We start from the raw sequence: 25,168 nt of genomic DNA, 5'->3' as shown, positions 1-25,168 counted from the left end.
CATGTGGGTAAGAGGGAACCTCTCTATGATCTGTGTGGAGTGGCCTATCAGTGGTCATGACGTAAACATATGACCTAGCTCTTGAGGTGTGTCAACCCAATCCTCATTCTCTCTCTAGTGCCTCCATACGATGGATACTAGGTCATTGAGATGTGACCTCCACTGCTCAGTCTTCCCCAGAGCTATCTGGGTAAGCTAGCCCTTGTATCTATAGATATACAGCTCTATGGGATATTGCTCATCCTAAAAAATGGACCTCATAACTGGCAAGTGATCCCATGCCCAGATCTATAACACATATATACTTGTGGTCATACTCCTTTTCTCATGGTATACAATCTCGTGCATCTCGTGGAACATGTGAGCGAGCATGCACTAACCCCACCTGAATCTCTTTGGAGTATCTAACATCCTCTAGAGCATCTAACCCCAACCACACTCTAGTCCATGTTGCCCTCTCTCTAGCACCAAGAAATATTTGGTAAAGATCCCCAAAATTGAAGCTAATCTATGTGTGGGGCCATAAATGTGGGCAAGCTTGTCCCATGTGATGGCCTAGCCCATGATCAAATCTTGCTGAAAGATGCCTCATAGTACCTCTATACCTGCTCTCGATACTGTGTCATACACTATCCTTAGCCCATGGAAGGGTATGTGTAGGATCCTATATATATCCTTGGGAGTCACAGTCATCTCTCCCTAGGGTAGGTGAAAGGTGTTCATTTCTAAATGGAAACACTCCACCAATGTCGTCACTAAGTCATGATTCACCAGCACTATTGGGATCTGGCATAAATGAGATAGCCTAAGTCTGTCTATATGAACCATGTTGGCACCATCAAGACTCCACAACAAAGCTCCATATGGTGGGTAGTGGGACTTGAATCTAATGTCATCAAAGATAACCTACACACACGACACACGACAATAGGCAAATGATCAATTCTCGCTCAAAAATTAAGATGAAACAACAAAAGTTTGAACTTAAACTTTGCAGAGGATACCATTTTTTCACATTATTATGCATTTCCTCCCACAAGATTTCACATCTTTGCACAAGGAAACATGTCCTTGCACGAGAAGCAGCAAAGCACTAAGTGAAATGTGCCCAATATTCCATGCATCTTGTGCAAGAGGTGGACATCTTCCACATGAGAAACCTCATCAGGGCATGTGAAGAAACACCAACCTAATGGACCCTTGCATGAGGAAAGATTTGGCCCACGCAAAGAACGAGATCCTCGTGTAAGGAACAATAGAGAAAAACTTAAAACACCCTAAAAACATGCTAAAATGCATCAAAATATGTGTAAAATTAAATACAAGGCAAGTTTATCAACTACTCATTGGAGGTCCATAGTCCATCAGCTAGCTGTGTTGTCAAGAGTGCTTGAAACAATGAGAAGACATAGGGACCACCATTTTTGCCTCAGAGCTCTCCTATTCACTAAAGACAAAAGTGCAAAATATTTGAAAATTACCCTTTGGGCCCTTCTATAGGTTTTGACCTAGTTTTTCAAAGTGCTTTGATTTGTGTAAAAATCACCCCCTAGCTAATTTGACTGCTCTAAATCCATTTTCAGGATCAAATTCAAAATCTGACACATTTAAGTAGCTCAAAAATGCATTTTAAATTTTTGGGACTGACATGATCAAATGCTTGTGTAGTCCAATTTTATCAGATACTTTGTGAATTTTGGAATCTTTTCAACTCAAAATTACTTTATATTGCATCACACATATGGAAAAAGTCAACTATAGTCAAATCTAGTCAACTTTTGGTCAAACTTGGTCTTTTGGACCTCAAAATCACTCCAAATTGACTCTAATTTTTCTTCTTATCTTCTATATTCTTTGCACTCTATGATTTCTTTTGTATTTCTTGCTATACTGCTTTACCTAATATTTATAGTGTGTCATCTTTTGATTTTGCTCCAGAGGGGGAAGGATGATTACATCATTGAATATGAATTTAAAACTCAATTTGAATCTTATGTCTTCATTATTTGAGGCATTCTATCACTAGGGGTATCTTGTTCCCCTCTATCTAGCATCTTTGTCATCTATCTCATCTTTTTATCAACTGATCCCATCTTATAGCAGTCTTTATCAAATTTCCATGGATAGGTATTGGGATAGTCTAAACCCTGACTCTTGAGGATCAAGCCTCATTCTGGGGATGATTCTATGACTCATGTTTGGATCTTGTTATCTTTTTTCAATCTAGGTATCTAGGTGTTCTATCTAGATCCCTTAAGATTAAGCTTTGTTCTTGAGATAATCTTTAAAAGCTTATCATCCAAGTATCTAGGTGTTCTATCTAGATCCCTTAAGGTTAAACTCCATTCTGGAGATAATCTTTAAAAGCTTGTCATCCAAGTATCTAGGTGTTTAATCGGGATCCCTTAAGATTAAGCTCCATTCTAGAGATAATCTTTAAAAGCTTGTCATCTTGGTATCTAGGTGTTCTATCTAGATCCCTTAAGGTTAAACACCATTCTGGAGATAATCTTTAAAAGCTTATCATCTTGGTATCTAGGTGTTCTATCTAGATTTCCTTAAGGTTAAATTTTGTTTTAGAACTAATCTTTAAAAGCTTATCAGTTGGTCTCTGTTAATCAATTTCACAACCAATCTCATTCTATACATCATGCTTTCTAATTTTCTTTGAATTGAATGGTCATTCACACATTCATTCAAAGAGGGGCAAATGTAATACCCCAAAATTGGCTCATTGCCATCTCAACCAATTCTAGTCTATTTTGATCAACCCTAAAGTCCTATTTCATTAGGCAATTCCCATTCTAATTTTTGCTACTTGACTTAATTGTCAAATGTAGAAAACCCTAATCTACATTAATCATGCTATTTATTTAATTTTTAAAGTATTGACTTGGATTAGCTACATTAAACCTATTGATTAAGATTTGATTTCATTTGAAGTTTTTATACTTTAATTAAATTAAATTATCTCCTAAGGCTAATGTACTAAGGAATTAAATTTATTTAATTTAATAATGCTCTCATTTTGATTATTGAATGTAATTATTCAATTAGTTGAAATATGCATTTATGAGGTCATATCTTATTTTTATTAAATTAAATAACCTTCCAATTTCATTTCTCCAATTCAGGAATGGGAATTCCAAGTGATCTACTTATTGAATTGGATTGGCTTAATCCACTTATTCTCACACTTGGGTGAATTCTAGTTAACTTTTCATTACACTCAAGATTTGAGTTAGTTAACCTCACCTACATTGGGAATTTTCCATCCTTACTGGTTCTCTGCTTCAATCTTGACCATCAAGATGAGCTAATCTCAACTGTTAATTAATTTTAGGAATTATATTTAAGAGGCTACTAATTCCTCATTTAAAAGGGTGGGAATTTTAATTGCATCAAAATGCTATCAAATTTCATACTCAATTACTCAATCTTGTCATAGCTTTTTGAATTGCTTAGCATTAATGTCATATTAGATTAAAAATGCATCCATCTAGTTTAATTCTCTTTTACGTGTTATTAGATTAAACTACACATCATCTAGCCTAAATGCACTTTCATATTGTTGCATAAAATTCTTTGTATTAAAGAGTTTGGTTGCCTACTTCTTGGTCTAAGAGAAAATAGTCAAAATCCCTCTAGTTAAAAGGCAATAGGTCACTCCGACAAACCTCTTGGATAAACAACTCAATATTTACTCTAGGATGATTCTACAAGTAAAGACTATGTTGAAGTGTATGTGAAGATCCTAGGACAATTTCAAGTATTTCCTTAGAGGTATAAGCTTTACTTCTAAAGTTTGACTTTGTCATCTTGCCTAGCTGACATTGTTTGCACATTATATTTTCTGGTTTCTTCAACTTAGGAAAACCTCTAACTCTTTTCATGTTACTAATACTAATTAGATTATCAAAGTTAACATGATACAATCTCTTGTGCCAAATCCATACATCATAAAATTTTGCAATAAGAAAAGTAGTATTTTCTACATCCAAATAGAATAGATTACTCCCAGTTTGATCACCTTTTCCAATCAAGTTTCCATTTGTATCATATATCTTGGCTAATTTGTTTTCATACTCAACTTTGCACTCCAAATTATTCAATTGTAACACACTTAAAAAGTTATAATTTAATCCTTCAACATAATAAGTATTGTCACATAAAATCTTGTCTATGAGTTTGATAGACCCGTTTCCTTTTATTAAACATGGTGCATCATTACCAAATCTTACACTATTTCCATCATAACAGGTTAAGGTAATGAACTTACTTTTGTCTCCAATCATGTGATGTGAGCATCCACTATCAATGATCCATTTGTCATTCTTGTTCACACAAGTCATAAGTGCAGTTGCCTCATCCTCATCTAATTCATCATTCATTGCAACATATACCACTTCATCATCATTTTCATCAAAGTCATGTTGATCAACAATGTAGCATGACTTCTTGCCTTTGTCTCTATAGTCTCTTCCATCATCTTTTCTTCTATTTTTGTGCTTGTTCCATTTTTGAAGTTCTTCTTTTGGGTACATATTGCTGCAATATGACCAACTTTATTGCAATTGAAACAAATGATAGAAAACTTACCTTTGAACTTACCTTTTCCTCTATGAAATCTTCTTGCCAACAATGCTTCCAATTGTTCAATGTCTTCCTCATCTGTACTATTATTACTAGATGAATACTTTATCTTTATTTTATTCTTCTTTGGCTTTACCTCCTTAGAATCCTTTAGTAAAAACTTTTCTTTGAAAACTAATTCAATACTCTCTAGTCTATAGTTGTCAAAATTAGATAGCTCAAAAGTAGTGAGCCTTCCTACTAGACCTTCAAGGGTTAGATCATTTCTTGGTAGATATCTTAACTCTTGGATTGCAGACACTCTAATGGCATGCATAGGCAACAATATTCTCAAGACTTTACTTAGCACAGTATTGTTATCTATTTTACCAGTAGCACCTTTTATTGCACTAACAACTTCTTTTATTTTAGCAACATATTGAGCAATATTCTCACCTTCTTCCATTCTCATGTCATCAAACTTACCTCTAAGGCTCTTTGACTTAGATCTTTGAACATTTTTTTCTCCTCCATAGATGGTTTCTAGGGCATCCCACATCTACTTTTCATTCTTAAGGCCTTTGATATCATCAAATTCAACATAGCTTAGGGCAGAGGCAATCTCCAACATCGTTTGATTGTGTTCTTTCTTTTTCTTCAAATCTTCAGTAGTTAGGGCTCCTACTAGATCAACATGTTCTCTTGAAATGCAAGATTGTGCATAATCTCCAAGACCTCTAAGGTGTAGCTTCATCAAACTTTTCAAAGTAGGAAATTTATCTCTATTGAGCTTGGGTACCTCTCTTTTTGACATCTTGATCTTTGTGCTTCTAGTACCTTAAAACTAGTACTCTTAAGCAACTGTGCTCTGATACCAATTGTTGGAATTCTTTTAGGATAACTAAGAGGGCGGGGGGGGGGGGGGGGGGGTGAATTAGTTATTCAAGGTCTTGATGTACAAATAAAAATTTTCACAATTCAATGAACCCATTAAACTTTCTTAACCATGCATGCATTCATTGTGTGTCACCTAAAACTAATATGTTATTATCAAATCAACATGCATAAATATAGGGCATAAAACACAACATATCCATCAGCACATTTGACACAATGATTTAATGTGGAAACCCAATTTGGGAAAAACAACCAGTAACATGCTACTCCTTTTTTACTCTTTTGAATTGATGTCCTATTAAAGCCCAAGCCTCTTAGAGGTTACAACACACATTGTTAAATGTGACCTGGTTAAGGTATTTCAATCACCTTGTTAAAAGTGAGCCTTGTTAGAGGACTTTAGGCCATTCACTTGGACTACCACCTTGTTAAAGCATTTTTCAATGACTGTTAAGTCAACTTTACTCCAAAGGATTTACCCTAATCTAATATAATTGTTAGAAAGTAACAGTAGAGATTTGATCTGATACAACTTATAACCTTTCTTGCAGATTATAGATCACTATTCAGTCCTCAACTTTGCTTGGCTTCAAATCTTTGTAGCTCTGACAACTTATTCACCCTTCAAGCATTCATCCTCTTTAAGCCTTCTTGCTTAGTACTCTATTGTAGACTTCTTCACTTGGGTCACTTGATGAAGCAAACCCCCTTCCTTCTCCTTATTAGTTTTTCACATCCAAACTCTCTCACCTCTTTGTTTCATGACCATACATCCCTACATATAGGAAATTAGAACACTTTTCCTACTCATTATCCATCACCAAAATTAGGGTTTTTGATGGATTAGGTAAGATACAATGTATCTACCCCATATCTTGTCTTTTCTAGAAACTTCTCCTAGAATCCATTTGAATTCACCTCTAAAATGGTTTACATAAGATTTTGTGCCTCCAGCTCATCAATCTTATCTTCCTCCTGATTCACAAGTTCTAAGAAAAAAAACTTGTTGTTTTTTAATTGGTGAATCTTCAATCTTTTCATAATGCAGCGACTCGGCATTATCAATTTGCTAGTGCTCAGCACATACTGTGTTACTTGACATCTACTATAAAATCACTTGACATCAACTAGATTTTATTGGTGCTCAGCATCAACTAAAAATCACTCGACACCAACTAACTTGCTTGACATCTACTAACTTACATGACATCCACTAGAATTTTCTTTCACTTGGCTCTAACTGACTTTTTGCTCGGCTTGCACTAACTTTGCTCAACACCTTCTATCAACCTGGTCAAGCTTGGCAAATGAGCTTTGTTCAGCGTTATTCTTCTAATCTTTCTAAGTGTAGCCAATCATTTTTTAACCTCAAGTAGATCATCAATATATTATGTTATCACTGTCTTAACTAATTCTTGCACTTCAATACATAATCATAACTTAACATTTCCTGTAGGTACTTTTGTGACATCTTGTTGATCAAATCTCCTCATCAATCAACTAAGTGATAATGCTTGAAACATATAATAAATTGTCTTACCAACATGTAGTAGGTTTGACATCAGTAACAAAACAATGATTGAAACACACATTATTCTTCAACAATCTTTCCACTCAAATGATCTTTTCAATCATATATCAAAATCATAACTATGTACAAAATCAATTCCATAAAATCTATGTCTTCAACAACCAAATTTATAACCTATAAAACCTATTTTACTTAATCAAAAATAAACAAATTTATAACCAAAACAATATATGAAAATATTAAAAAATAATATTTCTTATCAATTTTATATACAAAATTGGGATCTAAATATACACATATTACATCTCTTATCTATTTTTTATACAAACTATGACATCTAAATATGCACATGTTACATGTCTTCTTTTTTTTTATAAGAAATAGTTGGCATATAGATATGCACATTACTTTGAAGTTGTAACATTTTGTGTGAGATATACACAAAATTCAAAAAATTATACTACCATATGTAAAATAATTCAGCTATCTAGCACACACTCAATTAAGGGAACCTTCTAGATCAGCTCTAACCCTTGTTGTATCAAGTATTACTTTTTGATCATATTTGCAAACTTTACAAAAATTCTTGGTTAGAGGTCTACCATGATACGATATCAATTAAATATTTGTTACAAAAATAAGGTTAGAGTAATGAAGAATATGTTTGTGTGTCTCAAAATTGTCCAAAAAATACATACTATATTTCTTAATTGGGTACCTACATTTAATTATAAAGATGTTTTTAAGTCAAAAATGATGCATTAAACATGATAAATTTATTTAAAGGGGTCTTCATGCCACTAGAAACAAATATACTACCATCAAATCCATGTGCACGTCACAATGACAAATCCTATTGGGTACACAATACCCTCACCATCAGTGACTATAGCTATTAGTTTCCTTTTATCCTCAATATGCTGACATAGAAATTAATTAGATCCTTCTTCATTATTCTCATCTACAATAACCTAGTATACATGACTTGCATTATATGGAACAATAATTTAATAGCAAAATTGAAATAGAGATTGAACTATTTAATACCACACAAAAATTATTTTAACCAAGTATTAAATTGATAAAGTACTTAGTTCAAAAATGTTAGATACATGGTCAAAAAGACCATAGGTCGACCCACTCTTTTGATTTACGTTTGTCCCATACATGATGCATAAAAGAAAAATAGAAGCATGCAAGCTTTCTAGTATGAATATCTAGTGACACTACAATTGAACTTCTAAATAAATACATCTCACTTGATCTTGCAAATGTACAACAATCTTTAAAAATTTCAATGATAGGTTCATATATCAACCAAAAATATCTAGAAACCAATTACTTATATGTATTACCTAGTCTCATCATAGAGTTACACCATTGCACAATTGTTTTAACATTTTCTAATGTTGCACCACCTTCATACTTTAATTCCTCTCTACTAAGAGCTATTTTCCCATGTGCTCTAGCACCATCATGCCCTCCTTTTCTATGTCCCACCATAGTGAAATTCCAAAATTGTTGCACTCCACTTGTTAAATGCATCTAACTCAACCAATAGAACATCCTTGCATTCATGAATTTTGTGGTACAATAGTCTAACCATATTATGTGTTGATTATATCTTACATCTCTTTCCCTCAAATTATCATAGAAAACTCTAAAAAATTCTTGTACAAACTCAGATAAATGATTTTGATCATCATTGATATAGAAGTGATACTCTCTTAAAATGTTATGTCCTCATTTGTGTTATCATGTGCATGAATAAATACTATGTGAACAAAAATTGACACTTGTATAGAGTTCTAGTACATTCGTTGCACTTCATTTTGATTTTTTAGTGTATAGTTTTCAACGAAGCCAACAAATGACATAATTGTATCAAAGGGAAAAGTGTCCTTACACAACTTGAATTCCTCATATAACCATCTAGCTCTATGTGTATGATGCATGTACTCATAAACTATTATCTCTTTAAAAAAATCATAAAATCAATAATAAATATGTCATTTTATACCAACTCTCACCTTTTTAATATTATTTTGTCTTTAACACTATATATAATTGACTTGTACTTTCCAAGAGAAATGAGATTGTTACTGTTAGAAGTTGTAATCTTTCATTGGTGTATTTATAAACCAAGGTTAGACTTCCTTTCTTTATTGTTGTAATATATTAGGATATAAGCCAAGGTATCCTAATATATTTCTTTTTTGTCCTTTTTCCACTACATCTTATTTTGTCATCTAGTGGAATATGTGAGGACAAATATATATTGTAATTTCTAATTTTAGATTATTCCTCCTTAAGAGGAATCTCACACTTGGCCTCACACACTTATGAATGGTGGCATTCATAGACATGGGAGTTACATTCTAACTCCTCTCTCTCATCTCTATTTAAGAGATGACCCTCTCCTCTCATTTAACAATGAGGTTTCTTCCTCTTCTCAATTATTGTATGAGCCATTGCTCTCTTGCTCTCTCTCTTCCTTCTTAGGCTTTTCATGCCTCATTCATAATGTCACAAGGGGTTTTCTTTGCTTTCCCCTTTCCAAATATCTTGTCTCATGGTGTTGGAGCTTGAAGCTTTCTCTCTCCTATTTTATGGTAATATCTTTTCATGCATTTACTCACTTAGATTCTTTCTCGGTATTGTTTATTTACAGATTTCTTTTTCCATTTCTAACATGGTATCATAGCAGTTTAATCTTTGTTTTGAGTGTTTGCATGAAGGTACGATTCGAAGGAGACTCTTCAGAGAGATTTCACTAATTTCTTTTTTAATCTTCTTAAGATGGAAGAAATTGAATTTTTTTTTGGATTTGGTTGGTTTACCGCCAAACCCGTTTAACTTTTGTTTGCTCTAATTTGTGCAGGTTACTTCTTCTTCTTTTTTATCGAACCCCCTTTGGAAGGCTTGCCGCAAAAAGGTTTTCCTATCTAGATATCAATTTTTTTACTCTTGTTTTGTCTAATCTATTTTGTTTATGGTTATAACATTTACTTACGATGGCAGAAATTTACGCTCAAGTGAGAGAAAGCATTCACACTTTGTTTTCTAAAACTTTTTGCTTAAAAAAATGACTCTGTGACTATAAATCGTGCTTTTAGGTAAGGAAACTGTTCACTAAATGTAGGAGAGAGTTTGACTAAAGTATATTAGATATACGATGCAACCATGGTTTTTATATTGGTTCAAGAACATATTCTGGGAGCTGCCATGGGAGCTGGATTCGCAGTAGCCACTGTTCTATATGAATAGAAATTTATTTACAGGTCAGCTGCACGTTCATTTGAATCAATCTTTGGATGCCCGGTAGCTCCATCTGTGCCTCAGATTCCAGAACCATTATTTAGTAGGAAGACTTGTGCAGAACACGCACATGCTTGGAATATTACTATTGACAAAAGCCTCGGCATCACCTAGAAAAAAAGAAATTGGTACTTGTGCCCATATTGTGGTTTTTTATTCGGGTTGCAAGCTTGCTAAGTTTTTTGGGTTGATTGGTTTTTTGTTTCAGAGGATCAGTGCCTGACTAGGGAAAAACATTTTTTTTTCTGTGAATAGAATTAATGTAAGCCTGAGCCAACTCTCTGAGATTGCCCTTCACGGGCTTGTAAGTCAGTCTCATGTATTCTTTGATTGGTATGAGTTTTATCTCCGCTGCTACTAGTAAACCCAATGTACCCTGTGACCATGGGATTGCATAGAATAGATCCAAAAACTCGTTATCTTTTGTAGCTCTAACCAATCTTCCATCTGCCAAAATGATCTCATAAGCCACAACAGTATCAGCAAATACCCCATAAAGGTGGGAACTCCCCTCAATACCATACCCATTGATCAAACCTCCAATAGTAAGATCATCTAGCTCGGCCACAACTGCAAGGGCCAGATTCATGGGTACGGTCACCCTCGTTATCTGGCCCATGTTCACAAGAGGTTCCACTCTAGCCACCATACGCTCCTTATCTATTTCAAGTATATTTCTGAAAGCGGAGAGATCCACCTCAAAATGCCTAGCTCTCTTGTAGTCCACATTGCGCATACCCACTGCAAGTATCACTTTGCTGTTGAATAGGAGTTTTTTGTTTTTATCAACGATATACTGTGTTTAGAAGTGCTTAATTTCGAGACTACCGAAGCCACCAGAAGAAGGATGACTAAGCTCAAGAATTTGATTTAATGGGGGATGCTAAATTTAGGCAGCCTGTCTTTTCATGCAAGATTCTTTTTCTTTTTTTACCTCTTGACAGAAGTATCATTTACTTTTATTATTGCCTCATGTCAACCTATTTTTGGTAGGTAATCTTTCATTGTCAGACAAGTGCAATATTCTATTTTAAATCTCTCTTACTCATTACAAGCTTTTATTCAAACTTTTTTTAGAAAAGTTTCTTAACTCTTTTTAGTATATTCTTATCTGCCAGATCTGACTTCTATCATTAATTACTAAGTTTTTTTAGTTATATCTTTCTTAATGTTTTATTTCAAAAAAATTCTTTTTGAATCACTTCCAATCTTGAAGGCATAAAAATGGGGAGATCTTTTTGCCCCATGACTTTATGTTCTTAATTACTTTGAGGTTATATTTTTGAACCAAGGTAAATATTGTGACTTTTTATAAATTGTGACTTTCCAAAATTTTAAGTATGGAAAGGTGATTAATTTCTTTAACCAATCTCTTTTCATAAATTTATTTGAGTATATATGGGGGGCCCACCTATATGCCCAGATACATATATAATGTATGACTATAATGATTCAAAAATTAATATATACCTTTGCAAAATGAATTTAATACTCATGTTTACCCTCAATGGAGTTTTATACCTGATATCTATATTTAGTTGATCTTCCTTAAATCATTTTACTTAATTGGATTATGAGTCATCTTACACATTTGCCTTCATTTTGATATTTTGATGTGCCCATAGTTTCACTTTTATGCTTTTATAGCATTGTTCTATGCCATGTTGGCACTTTATGGTTTTATACCAATGATCTACATGATTTATATGATATTTTTTTGAGTTGCATAGGGAGCCAATTTTTTCAAGGATAACTATGTAGGTCCCCTCAGTATAACTGATACATAGTTTCCTTATCAGGCCCATGGAGTATCCCTCCATCCTATATTGGTATGCACTCATTTTATATGGAGTTTCCCTCCATTTGATCCTATCTGTTCCATTTTGATAGGATAATATTTTTATGGAATTTCCCTCCATGTTGTTCCATTTTTTGTTCCTCAATGAAGAGGATGTTATTATTGGAGTTTGCTCTCCAAATTCAGATGATTTGATCCAATTTGAAGGCAATATGTTGTTATATCCTCATAATCCATTCTTTTGATAATTCTAATTTGATCAGCATGTCTCTCTTTTACTTTATTTTCATATATTAATGTGATAATGATCTGCATACTTTATTGCTTAGATCATGAGTCATGCATGTTATGGATTGATCACCCATTAACTTGCAGTGGGATGATTCATTAAGTGGACTGTCTATATCCACGTGATTGATGCAAGATTGATGCAAATATCATTAGTTGGCCTTGTCTGTGGTCATTTGTGCATTAGTATAATATACTTTTCATGAGAGCATTGATCAAGCTTTTTACTCAATTTATCCTTGTTGACAATTTTTTGTGCATATACTTTATCTTGATATCAGGTTATCTCCATTGTTTTGTGGTAACATGTTTTACTCATTGTTTCTCTATGAGAATTTTATTATCCTTATTCAAAAGGATTTCAAATTTTCATATATGATGGCATTCTACTTGTGGATATTTGTCTTGTTGTTCTTTTTTTTTAGGTGATCCATCAAGGAACCTTCTTGGTTTTCCACATATGAAGAGGTGTCTTTGCTTCCACTTGATCACATTCAAAGGACTCGTGTACTTCTCTTGGATCTACAAATGTACCATATGCCTTGAAGACAATCAAATTACTTCATATTGAAGATTAAGTTGCAGATTTTTGAAAATTATGGGTTTAATACCCTTTGATGTAATTTCCCCAAGTAAAGATTAAAGGGGGGTGTTAGAAGTTGTAATCTTTCCTCGGTGTATTTATAAACCAAGGTTAGACTTCCTTTCTTTATTGTTTTAATATATTAGGATATAAGCCAAGGTATCCTAATATATTTCTTTTTTGTCCTTTTTCCACTACATCTTATTTTGTCATCTAGTGGAATATGTGAGCACAAATATATATTGTAATTTCTAATTTTAGATTATTCCTCCTTAAGAGGAATCTCACACTTGGCCTCACACACTTATGAATGGTGGCATTCATAGACATGGGAGTTACATTCTAACTCCTCTCTCTCATCTCTATTTAAGAGATGACCCTCTTCTCTCATTTAACAATGAGGTTTCTTCCTCTTCTCAATTATTGTATGAGCCATTGCTCTCTTGCTCTCTCTCTTCCTTCTTAGGCTTTTCATGCCTCATTCATAATGTCACAAGGGGTTTTCTTTGCTTTCCTATTTCCAAATATCTTGTCTCATGGTGTTGGAGCTTGAAGATTTCTCTCTCCTATTTTATGGTAATATCTTTTCATGCATTTACTCACTTAGATTCTTTCCTAGTATTGTTTATTTACAGATTTCTTTTTCCACTTCTAACAGTTACTAATCTCATATGTACTATCTAGATGTAGGCATTTATGAAAATTTTACACACCATCACATTGAGGGAAAAGACCTTTCAAACACATGGTCTTATAATAAATACACCCATCATCTCATTCACATACTAGAGTTGCAATAAATTCTCTTTATGACTTAGGAGGTACTTGTAGATCACATTCCTCAATATATTGTTAGTATAAAAATTACAATTTATATAACAATAAATATCATAATACATAGAAAACTCAACACTAATCCTACAACTACATGTAGTGTATGTATGATTTATCTTAACATATAATGGTTTGGTCATCTCAAATACATTTGGTTGATTTTAATTTGATGAAATATTCCAAGAAAAAAATTCATAAATTTATGTTTAAGTCATATCCAAATAATGTTTGCATATGGCTCATGATCTATTTTTTTAATTTATCATTTGACAACATCATTTTTGTTTGTTAAAGTACTTGTGTTGTCACACTATTTATCCTTGCATGGAAATCTACCTTGGAATGAAAATAAATAAATATTTTTAGAATCCTCATTTTTCTCTTTACTAGCTATGGCTTTGACTAACTTTGTTTTAAATTTTCTTAACAATTGACTTATTTTTCTTAAATTATGTGAGAATTTCCATTTCCTTTCCTATTATGGTTGATGTGAGAACACGTTGACTCATATTAGCATCTTTACTACATGATTTTGAACCAATGGATTGGTATGCAAAAAAAAAAAAATCTAATAATACTTCTTTCACTACTATTTTCATATGTTCTTGACCTCAAAATTCTCATTACCTCTCTAAATTTGATATTTTTAAGCGTTTCAACTATAATTTGGCATCCTACACTTAGATTTAATGTTTCAAAATAGTTATTCTAAATATTTTTAATAATTATTCTAAAATTTAATCTTGACATTTTATCTAGCATTAGCTCCAAAATAGTCTCATCAATGTCAATTAGAAACTTTGGTTTTATACAACTTATTATAGAAGACGTGTATGTAGGTGTATGCTCTATATTTCCATTACTTCTATTATGTCCATTCATCGAGTCAACTTGATATGTTTCATTAGGCGCATTAGGTTACACAAGTGTATTTTTAATAATCATTTCAATTGGAATATGTTGAACATTTTTGTTTGTCAAATTAGATGCATTTGTGACATAAATATCAATAGTTGCATGTTCGTGATTTTTATTTGTAGCATTAGCTACATTGATCATGTCAATTTGAATTTTTATATTTTCATCACTTATAGTGGAAGCATTTGATGATGTACCTTCACATAATCTCATGATACACTCCCTTGTGTGTGTCTTTGTTTCCTCTCATTTTTCAATCATTCCTCTTGTTATTTCCCATTATTGTAGAGCCAAATTTTCCTACAAATAATAACATGAATAAAATACAAAATCAAATACCAATTTAAAAAAAAAAAAGAATCATTATTTTATGCCGAGTTAGAAGATATAAATATAAAATAATATGTGGACACAAGAAAATAGATTAAATTCATCATTTCCAAGCAAAAAAGAGTAAATATTTGTATACCTAGTGCAAAAAGACATGTGAAAAAACAATAGAATCTCATGGGACACAATGAAACAATATAATAGTCATTGAGATGTTTATATATTTGCAATTTTTAGCAACTCGTTCAAGTTATTAATTTCTAGCTACAACGTCCATAGGATGTCATAAGCTACTTAGGTTTTACAAAACTCGATTAGGTTATGTAAAACTATTTTAAAAAGAGAGATTGGAGGTTATGTAAAACTATTTTAGATAGAGGGGGGGGAGGGAGAGGGGTTTGGGGCTTGAGTGGGGAGGTTTGGGGTTAGTAAGGGAGGGACATTAGAGAGATGGGGTCTAGAGTTAGATAGAGAGATAGATAGGTACATCAAGTATTTGAGAGAGAGAGAGAGAGAGAGAGAGAGAGAGAGAGAGAGAGAGAGAGAGAGAGAGAGAGAGAGAGAGAGAGAGAGAGAGAGAGAGAGAGAGAGAGAGGTTAGGGGTTTGAGAGGGGAGGTTAGTGTGTTTAGTGAGAGAGAGGGAGAGTGGTAGGTTAAAGGTTTGAGAGCGGGAGAGAGAGTAGTCAAGGGTCAATGAGAGAAAGAAGTTTAGGGTTAGAGATGTGGGGTTAGGACATAGATAGAAAGAGATGTAAGTTAAGGGTTTGAGAGGGATGGGGAGATGTAGGCTAGGGGTTTGAAGAGAGAGAGGGTTAGGAGTTATCTTGGATAGAGAAGGGTTATGAGGGAGTGGGTGTTAGGGGCTAATGAGAGGGCAAGAGAGAGATGTTATGAATATATATAATTGTATATACAAATTAGAATAAAAATATTTAATTATATATGAATATAGTTGTATACATATAAATATATAGTTATATTTATATATGTAATATTTAATTATAAAAATAAATAAAATGTTTAATTATATTTGATCATGTTATTGCTATCATAGTAACTCGAGAAAGTTATGTTAATGCCATTTTACATTCTCTCATTAAAAATCTGATTGGGTTTTGTCTCATAAAATCCTGATCAAGTTCTGTCTCATAAAAATTGATCAATTTTTCTAACCATTGTAACACATTTTTATTTCTAATAAACTAATCAAGTTATTTGAAAGTATAAAACCTGGTCAGGTTATTTTAAAACATAAAATTTGATTGGGTTATGACTTGGGATTAGCCTTGGGAGTTGACCCAAAGGCTTGGGAGGTCACTTTCCCTTCAGTTTCAATCTTTTAGTTTTTTTTCATCTTCTAAGATGAATTCTTGTCTTTGCCTTCATCAAGTTTCCAAATGATTAAGTGGGTATCTCTTAAATCATAACCATAATAAGATACATCCTCTTACCTTTCTAAATATTTTCTTCTTCTTTTTTCAACAACATTAACATTGTAACCATTAATTAGTCTTGCCATAATCTTCTTAGTTCTCACAAACATATGTCTAACTTTTTTTAAAATAAAAATTAATATACTTAACCAAATGTAAAATATATTACACATTATTATTCTACACGTCATTCTATACACTCAAAAAAAAACATTTTTGGTTATTTTGATTCAAGTTATTCTTGCACACAAACAAATACCAAAATTTTAGTGTGTTGTGACTTCAATAAATCATTGAAAAAATACCAATCATAAAATTACACAAAAATACACAACTTCTAGATATCACTCTTAACTATCATCCTACCAAAGGGATTTGCAAAATACTGAATATAACTAGGCCTTTTGTGTTGTACATGAAAAACAATGATCTTATGTCTTCTTAAAAAAAATGGAATTTTTTTCATGTGCACAGGGTTTGACCCACCTAATCTTATCTATTTTGATGTAACAAATCTACTAGTTTACAAAGTAGATTCAAAGTACTATAATTTATATTTTTTATGCATCTCAACATTTTAAGCACATATGACCCTCAAACATCTCATCGAAGTTCATGTTTCCCTAATTTTAGAAAAATGGTGTCCACTTATACCCCCTTTTTAATATAGAAACTTGCTACACTTACCCTACTATATTTGTTTCATTGGCATTAAGACCTCCTTAAGTCAATTTATCTTACTTAATGTATCAATTTTGACTTTAAATTATTTTTATAATTAAATGTAGGATCCCTATCAAGAATTCTAGCACCTCATTGTTTGAGGATTTTGAGATGCACAAAAACATATTTTTCATTACTTTAAACTTACTCTTATAATAAATATTCAATTAATATAGTATCATAGTAGATCTCTTAACAATTATTTATGTAAAGTTCATGAATTTGATCACACAGAAATAATTGATACAATAAGGGTTAGAGATGATCTAGAAGGTTCACTTGATTGATTGTTAGCTATCTAGCAAAATCATTCTACATATGGTAGAATAATTTTGAGAATTTTGTATATATATTATACAAAATGTGTGACTTTGTAGTGATGTGCATATTTAGATGCCAATTCTTGTATATAAAAAATGCAAGACATGTAACATGTGCATATTTAGATGCCAAATTTTGTATAAAATTTTGATAAGAGATGTAACATATCCAAATTTAGATTCTAATTTTTGTCTAAAATACAATTAAGAGAGGTAACATGTGTATATTTAGATGCTAAAATTTATATAAAATTAGCTAAGATTTGTAAAATGTGCATATTTAGATGCCAAATTTTGTGTATATTTAGATGTCATTTCACATGTCTCTCTTTTAAATTACTTATTTTTCACCTACATTTACCTTTCTTATGCATAATTTATGTTAGATCCATATTATACATGTTAATTATATTCCATTTGATTGTAATTAGTAAGATTACTTCACAAATGCAATTATTGGTGTGGAGGCACAAGGTAAAGATCAGGTAGAACAAGTGTATGTAATGCAGATTACATGGTTGAATCTTTAAAAATTAAATGTTGCTTGTGAAAGTATTTCATAGATATCATAAACTTTTCAATGAAAGTCCACTTATGTGGTAGAAATACTTAGGTGTCATCTCATATATGCCTACCTAGGATTAGGTGCCTAAGACTTAGGGTTTTTCAACATTTTGTGTGTGTTTATGTTTTACTTTTTATGTTTATAAAGTGTGGCTTATAGATTGAAAGGATATGACTTTAGTTAGTTACTAGATGAAAAATGACTTCTAGTGTTCAAAAATTGAGATATAATATTGTAGAGGAGCCTAACATGACCCCATAGGTTCAATAAGATCATGTACATGTGCCCTAATTTGCAAGGAATAGTATGTCAAATTTTGTCATTTTTTCCCTTAGAGAACATAAGGGACATTGATGGTAGGGTATGTTATGAGCATTCTAGGGTAGCCTGAGCAAAAGAGGTACCATTCATAGGGTAAACTTTCCCAATTGAGCATGTTGATAAGGTTAGTTCATTCTAACAATTATAAGAATGTGAAATAACTTAGCTAGTCCTTATCTACTAAGAATCACTAAGTAACATTGGAAAGTGATCTTTGAGTGGTGATATCTCAGAGCTTGTGTTGGGCATAAATGAATAGTTAGCTAGTAAAATAATTTATTATTGAGGCCTACAATAACCTATCTCAACTTTGGGAGATCTAACTTTTGTTATTTGGCATCCCTTTCTCACTTAATACCAAAAGCTTTTTGTTGCTCAATTCAAATGAAAATGTTGGATATCTTTCAAACTATTCATCATGGGATTGAATCATTTCCTTTGTTGACTTTGGGTGGATGGGTAAACTCTAGTGCAAATCTTATTTTGGCCACTTAATCCCTAAAATATTCTCAAGCACACATGATGAAAGTGTCTCTAAGGGCGACAAAGAAACACTAGGTAGTGATCTTTGGGAGAGCATATCTTAGATCTCGTGTGAGATATTGAAAAATATTTAGGTGATATAGGGTTGAATTATTCATACCTATAATAACCTATCTTAGTTTTGGGAGATCCAAATTCATTTTGATTTGGCACCCCTTTCTTTCTTAATGCCAAAAGTTGCAGCATTTCTTAGTTCAAACGAGCAAGGTTGGATATCTTTCAAAATATTCATCCTAGGATCAAAAAATATTCTTTGTTAGCTCTGAGTGGCTAGGTAATTGCTAGTGTTGAGATCATTTTGGCCATGAATTCCCTTAAAGGTTCTCAAATACAATGGACAGAAGTGTCCCTAAGGGTCACTAAATAACATTGGGCAATGATCTTTGAGTGGGTATAACTCAAACTCAAATGAGATATAAAAAATAGTCAGGTGCTACAAAATTGCATTATCAAGGCCTACAATAACCTATCTTTGTTTTGAGAGATCTAGATTCATTTTGATTTGGTATCCCTTTCTCTCATAATGCCAAAAGTTATAATATTGCTTAGTTCAAATGAGCAAGGTTGGATTTCTCTCAAACCATTCAACCTAGGATCAAATCCTCTTCTCTGTTAGCTCTAGATGGTAGGGTAAATAGTATTTCCAAGCTCATTTCAGCCATAAACTCCCTCAAACATTCTCAATAATACTTTATGGAAGTGTCTCAAAGGGTCACTAAGCAGCATTGGACAACGATCTTTGAGAGGGGTTGTGTCAAAGATTGTATGAGGTATTGAAAAACTATTACAAGATATAGGATTTCATTTTTGATGCCTACAATAACCTAAGTTAGTTTTGGGAGATCCAACTTCATTTTTACTAGGCATCTCTTTCTTTCTTAATTCTAATAGTTATAGTGTTTCTCAATTCAAATGAGCAAGGCTAGATATCTTTCAAACTATTTATCCTAGGATCAAAACATCTTCTCTGTTAACTCCAAGTGGTTAGGTAAACACTAATGCCAAGCTCATTTCATCCATAGAGTCCCTCAAAATTTCTTGAACACACTAGACATAAGTGTCCCTAAGGGTCACTAAGGGTGTATCTCTATAAATTTCATAATTTAACACAAATACACAAAATCATTACATATTTTACTATTTGTCATAATACATTATCCATTCTGTAATTACTTTGATTTAAAAAATTAACTTTTTATATTAAATAATTAACATTTAGATGTTTGATTTATTGCAAGAAAGTAAGATGAAGCACAACTTTGTATGCACACAATGAACAAGTTGGTTGGAAATTCAAGTTCAATCTATATATATATATATATATATATATATATATATATATATATATATATATAATACAAATACAACAATCAAATACATATACAAATGTCAAATATATACAATACAAAAGTTAAATATATGTAAATGTCATGTAATGACCACAACTACATCTCTATATCTTTATCAATATTTATGACTATTGGATCATTTAAATTGAGCCTCTTTGAAGTAGTAAGTAGCTCACCAGGTATCTGCACAAGAAGAATTAAAATGCTATATCAAATGTCTTATCTAAAATTGATATGAAAATAACTAAAAAAATGGTAAGATAGAGAGACAATGGGTAGTCCTGAAAGTGTATGCAAGAGGAAATACAAAATGAATACAAACAATTTAGATGTTAATATATACTAATAAACCAACAATGCATGGACTAATCATGGAATGTGTGTCAAAGCCTCAGATGGATGTCTTGTGTTCATAGATTATAAAACTACTGAATGAAGCCTTAGATAGATGTCCTATACTAATGAATTAGGAGTTCCAGTGCTTATAATAGGAGCCACAACCTATGATATTTATTAGTTAGTATTTATTTATCCATGGTGTAATTGTAAATAAATACTAGAAAATAAAATGCACTAGAGCTTGAGTTAGTCTCATGTGCTAGTAGGAGACAAAAGTTATGATGAATCAATGTTGATATGAGGAAAAACCCATATGGTAAGTGACAAAAAAAATAGCATTGTAGACATAGGTGTTAGTGATTTCTATCAAACACAAAATAAATCTTGAATGAGATCACAAGAGGGCCTTAATTAAGAATCTACATTCATACCTCTAGCGTCTATCATGTTCAACCCCATATTTTATGGTCAAGACTCCTAAAAAAATAAAACGATAAAGGATCTATAGGAAGTTGTGAAGGGCACTATAATAGCTAAAATATTATTAACACAAATTAGTAAGCCAAATTTGTTGAAAATTAACTATAAAACTAAAATATATATGTACTCATTTGTAAATTTGGTTAATATATACTAATAAAGCAGCAATGCATGGACTAATCATGGAATGTGTGTCAAAGCCTCAGATGGATGTCTTGTGTTCATAGATTATAAAACTACTGAATGAAGCCTTAGATGGATGTCCTATACTAATGAATTAGGAGTTCCAGTGCTTATAGTAGGAGCCACAACCTATGATATTTATTAGTTAGTATATATTTATCCATGGTGTAATTGTAAATAAATACTAGAAAAGAAAATGCACTAGAGCCTGAGTTAGTCTCATGTGCTAGTAGGAGACAAAATTTATGATGAATCAATGTTGATATGAGGAAAAACCTATATGGTAAGTGACAAAAAAATAGCATTGTAGACATAGGTGTTAGTGATTTCTATCAAGCACAAAATAAATCTCGAATGAGATCACAAGAGGGCCTCAATTAAGAATCTACATTCATACCTCTAGCATCTATCATGTTCAACCCCATATTCGCTGATCAAGACTCCTAAAAAAAAAAAAATGATAAAGGATCTATAGGAAGTTGTGAAGGGCACTATAATAGCTAAAATATTATTAACAAAAATTAGTAAGCCAAATTTTTTGACAATTAACTATAAAACTAAAATATATATGTACTCATTTGTAAATGTGGTTGTTTAATATGTATATAGAATGAATGTATACCATAAATTAGATGTATGTCCTATACTCAGAGGAGGCAACACAACTGATGATGCAAGTTTGAAAATTTCTTGGATTAAAAACATAACATATAATGATACAATGATGAAATTTAATTGAAATAATATATGAATATGTTATCTCTTTCTTGTCCTTAACTTTAGCAGTGTCAAGGGCATTCATCAACTCTACAAAACCCAATTGTTTCTACATATATACAACAAACAAGTCAACACATATTCATCAATATTGAGTGAATGTATATATTCATTCATGATAAATTTCAAATATAGAATTAAATTTTATTTAATGCCTTATTGCATTAGGGTGTGCTCGTTGGTTTCTTTTTCTTTTCTTGTAACCTTGAGCTATGTGGGGTAGCCTAATGCAGAATAAAAAATAACATAAGAGGAACAAATAAGATGTAGCAAGAGTTCAAATCAAAATTGTAAACTTGATAGATGTGCAAAATATAATACCACATAGCTCTCTAGGCTAAAGTTAATGGCCTAAAGCATGACATCATCAACTTAAAAAATTTAAGCCCCCAGAAATCCCTATAAATAGTGGACAATATTGTTAGAAATAAGAGAAAATGTTGTAAATGACAAGAAGAAACAAGAAAGACATGAAGGCATCTATTAAAGTTGATTGGGACATCTTAGGTCCTCAATGGAATTTGCGAACAATAAATGTGTTGTAATTAATTAGGTTCCTAAAGGTCCTGATAATTACCTTAGGACATAATGCTTTGTAATAAGGGTAAATATTTCCTAATAGGTCAAATTTGGTTAAAAGAGTTTGAGGATCATTGATTAGGTCTCAAGGGAGTCAAGTTCAAAAAATTGACAAGTTAAAGGATTCAAAAGGTGGCTAATTGAAGGTTTTAAATTCAAATTTTCAAATTTCAATAGTTAGTTGCATTTAAGTGGGAAAGTAGTTTTTATTTTGTTTGACAGAAATAATGATCATTAAGAATTTCTATTGGTTGGAGGACTTAGTCAGGAGAGCTATAAATCATATGTGAGGCATTTGTAGAAGGGAGCAATGCACTATATGGATTTATGCATGGTTGAACAACTAATTCAATATAAGGTTCAAGGTATTCTTCCAAATTCTTGTTTTTTTCTTAGTTGGTCTCATAGTTTGGGTACATTGAGCATATTATATTAATGATATTGTAATTCACTAAATTTTCTATTTATCATTCTTCATCATAAACATTGTTTTGTGAAAACAAAGAGATTGCTAAGGAAAAGAGAGATAGGAATGAACTTTTTTCACCTTAATCAATACAAGTATAGATTAATTACCTCCATACTCCTACAAGATAACCTAGGTGATATGTAGGTTGTGTTGTTTGAAAGCTATAGAGGAGAACAAGAGAGAAATAAGTTGCGTTGGGAACTTGGTAGAACATCCTTAAGGGGATGATTATGAATTGGTCTTCTTAATCTTGATAAAGAAGGTCTTAAGGGGACTATAATACAAAAGGATCATAAGTATAGTATCCTATTGGGAATGTGTGGTGAACTAGGGTATTTCTATCAAGAACCACGGGAATTAGTGAAGCAAAAGAGAGTGAATTGGTGGTTAACCCACAACAGTAGAAGATCTAGGTGAATGACAGTATATTTTAATCATTGGACTTGTATAGATATTTCTATCAAAGGGTGGATCAGCCATCCAATTGAAGAAATGACAGTGTGAGATCAAGAAACTAGAAAGCCTTAGTTAAAACAAGGGCTTTGAAGTTTGGCTATAGACTAGTGGCTTGGATCCAAAAAAAAATCAACAATCCCTTGATTTGAGACATTTGAAGACATTATTGAGAATTATAGGGTTATAATATAAGGTTTTTGTACACTTTCTTTAAAAAACTAGCCTAATTGTGGCCTTAAAATGGTCAAATTTTTCATTTGAGAGATACTGGTCCAAAACAACACAAAGAAACATTTGGATATGTTTTATATCTCTGAAAAGGGTATCTAAAAGAGGATTTTTTTTCTTGAGTATTTTGGAAAATTTTAGAGAAAAGATTTAATTTAACTCACTAGAGGCATAATAATATTGGCCTAGAGGACAACAATATTGGGTTTTCTTATAAGGTAAGTTCTTTAAAATTTGAAAGTTGGTTATTGGGGATGCTTTAGATAATTAAAAAATTCTTGAACCTTAGAGACTCCTTGGAGAATTTATATTCACATTCTTGAACACTTGAGTCATTAGGTGTTAATTGAGCATTGTGGGAAAGTACTAACTATAAGGCATTTTTTATTTAGAAACATGGAATTCCAAATTGCTCCCCATAAATAAGATCAAGATTTTCCAAAGAGGTGCCCCTGAGTATGAGAGTGCAAAGAGATTAAAAGGAAATTGTTGGAGTGGTTGAGGGAACTTTGCATTGTTAGTGAGGAGTTAGTAGATTGATTGAGAGAACTTTATATTGCTAGCATCATAGAAAACAATATTTTAAAATAAATGCATTATTTTATTTTTAAGAATATTTTTTTAAAAATACCTCAGATGTTCCTTCTCCTAGCCTCACACATCTAGCAGAATGAGCATTCTGTGGTGTTCTCATATCGTAGGTTGCACCCTACATTTCATATTGTTTGTTCATATCAATCTAAAGTATTCTATAAAATAAGAAACTATTTAATTTTGTGATATTTAGATGATTAATTAATAATATGTCAAAACTCAAATACACAAACCTGTGTCTCCTCTCCACCAAAAGTCATCATTATCAAATCATCTATGAGCATCAAATCATTAGCTTTAGATGCATAATAGGTTATCTTATAATGTATACATGGATAGGATATCAATCCATCCTCACTCGTGCTAGTATCAGCCTCATCACGCATATGTTGGAAGCTTAAACATATATGCTGACTAGGCACCAATGACTCTAATGGTGAATGTGATGAAAATGTAGGTGGCACAAACAAGGATGACACTAGTAGTGTAGGTGATGATAATGGAGCTTCCACAGGTTGTAATGACCCTAAGGTAAAAGTACAAAGATGTGTCACCTTTTAGGTTGACTTATCAAAATGACTAAATTTGAGTATTTCTATCCAAACATCAATGTTGTTCAAACATATGATTAGATAAATTTATTCTAGATGAATTATATATGGTTTCACACTTTTTGAATTGGAAATGTCTATTAAATGTATGTTTTATACTAGTTTGTATCGAATTACTAAAGAAATAAA

The 25,168-nt window shown here is 32.1% G+C and overlaps 1 pseudogene; it reads right to left on the bottom strand.

Annotated features, from left to right (window-relative positions):
- Positions 1-10,541: 10,541 nt before the first annotated feature.
- Positions 10,542-25,168, bottom strand: part of LOC149573302 (delta(24)-sterol reductase pseudogene) — a 90,097-nt pseudogene continuing 75,470 nt past the window's right edge.

This window comes from Cupressus sempervirens, chromosome 2 (assembly GCF_028749045.1).
Source record: "Cupressus sempervirens isolate cs-2001-9-10 chromosome 2, ASM2874904v1, whole genome shotgun sequence".
In the NCBI taxonomy this organism is placed as follows: domain Eukaryota; kingdom Viridiplantae; phylum Streptophyta; class Pinopsida; order Cupressales; family Cupressaceae; genus Cupressus; species Cupressus sempervirens.
The sequence above is the reverse complement of the archived record's forward strand: the minus strand, read 5'-3'. Positions and strand labels throughout refer to the sequence as shown.